Genomic DNA, 2248 nt, shown 5'->3' with positions numbered 1-2248 from the left:
GGATTATTTATGTATATGAACATACTTAATATTAATTTTGTCGACTTTTGGCTCTAGAGGATTATGATGAAAATACACTAAATCAAAGCAGGAATTACATTCTAGTTGTCAGTATCATTTGACTTGAATGACTAAGTGGCATGCACATATCCAATCTAAAACTACTGGTCCTGTTCATACATTATATAGTTATAAATGTACACCGTGATCAAATATTAGAAAAAAGAGATTACATGCTAGCATTAGATACTATATTATTTTTGACACATCAAGGAATAGCATTTAGAGGTCATATTGAGAATGAAACATCTTTGAACCAAGGCGAGTTAGGTGAATTCAGTGCCATATAATTTATTTATTTCTATAATTAACTAATATAAATTATTTATATACCTATTTATATTTTATATTATTTATCATGTTTATTGTAGGTAACTTAAAAGAAGTATGCGAACTAATGGCAAGTATAATCCAACTTTGCTTTAAATTATGCAGAATCCACAAATCATTCTAATTGGTTAATACAAAATTAAATTATTGAGATATGCGTTAAGCATGTAAGGAATACTATTGTTGAAGATATAATAAACGCTGGAATGTATAGCATTTTGTGGGACGAAGCACGGTAATTTCTTAATACTATATTGTTTAATCTTAACAACCTTACATTTTGATAATAGTTTTATATAAAAAAAATTCAAGATTCCAGAAAGAAGAACAGTTAGCTGTGTGTGTTCGTTATCTAAAAAACCTTAAAGTAGAGGAACAATTTGTTGGATTTTTAGATGTAGGTATCCAAAAATCAAAATGCTGACAGTATAATTGGTGTTCTATTACAGTTTTTAAAATGTTTGAACTTAGACAAAATTAATATAATAGTTTAATCATATGGCGGTCCCAGTGTCAGATGTTTTACAAATTATTCACATTCGGAGTGCTCAATTGCAATAAAAATCTGATTGGAAAGTCAAGTTCATTAGTATGTGGTGCGATTGATACTCTGAAAAATAATCGTTCAGATGAATATTTTGATACTCTGTGGAATGAAATTACTATATTTTGTGAAGAACAACATTGGATAAGGTGTGTTATTGTGGGTAATACCTATTAAAATAAAACAAATTTATGGTTCAAATTATTGATATAGTTTAAATTAATACAGGTGTCTCTAAACGTCGCAGAAGGAAACCTCAAATTTTCAATAGTATGCTGTATTATTAACTAGTTCAGCTACCGAGTGTAGCTAAAGAAGACCATGCACTAATGCGTACTTCAATTAATACAAATTATTGGATAATGTATTGTTTTTATCCTATACTTGTAAAAATATTATCCTATACTTGATACTATTATTGTCAATATGGAAAAACAATTTTAACCAGAAAGTATGGAAATAGCCCAAACTGTAGACAACTTTTTGAAATTAAACTTTAATGGAAGTATACGAATCATTAACCACTAGGTAATTATTATTAGGAGCATTTTTTTTATAAATTCTTAATATAATATTAATTTATAATGTATTTACATTGATAAATTATGCAGTGTTATTAAATGTTTGAATCTACTTTAAAATAATATGTACCTACCATTATATATTTTTGAAAATTAATTTTGTAAATAATAACTTTTAGGATTTATTTGGTGTTTCCAAAGATTCTTTATGATCAAAAATGTCTTGAAAGTTAATATTGATTTGGAAGTTCTGCACAATCACTTAAACTCATTGAATAGCAAATAAATCTTTCAAAATGATTACAAACTATTTAATGTAGCAATAACTTTGTATGTAATATGTATTTTATTTGCATTATGGTTAGTCATAAAAATATATGATTAGATATGTAAATTTAAATATTGGAAAAATTTTAATTAACAACAAACAACAAACGTAAAATTAATAGTTAAACTTAATAGTTAACATTATAATGTGTATTTAAAATATGTAAACTTAATAAATATTCATAACTATTTTACAACTTTTAATACGTAGTAACAAATTAAATATTAAATTACAATATAATCAAACAATAAAATATTATGTGTATAAAACAAATTGGCAGTTGACTATTGTAGACCGTCTAACAATTTTTTCTTTTGTAGTTGTATCATCATATCGCTCCCATGTGTTATTGTGCTCTCTCCAATTATAACTAACATAGTGACCAATTGCTAGTGGAGATGAAGATATTGGAGGGATAAATGCAATTATGCCTCTTAAATTGTAGTGTTTACATTTATTAATTAA

Source organism: Acyrthosiphon pisum, chromosome A3 (genome assembly GCF_005508785.2).
Source record: "Acyrthosiphon pisum isolate AL4f chromosome A3, pea_aphid_22Mar2018_4r6ur, whole genome shotgun sequence".
NCBI lineage: Eukaryota > Metazoa > Arthropoda > Insecta > Hemiptera > Aphididae > Acyrthosiphon > Acyrthosiphon pisum.
The sequence above is the reverse complement of the archived record's forward strand: the minus strand, read 5'-3'. Positions refer to the sequence as shown.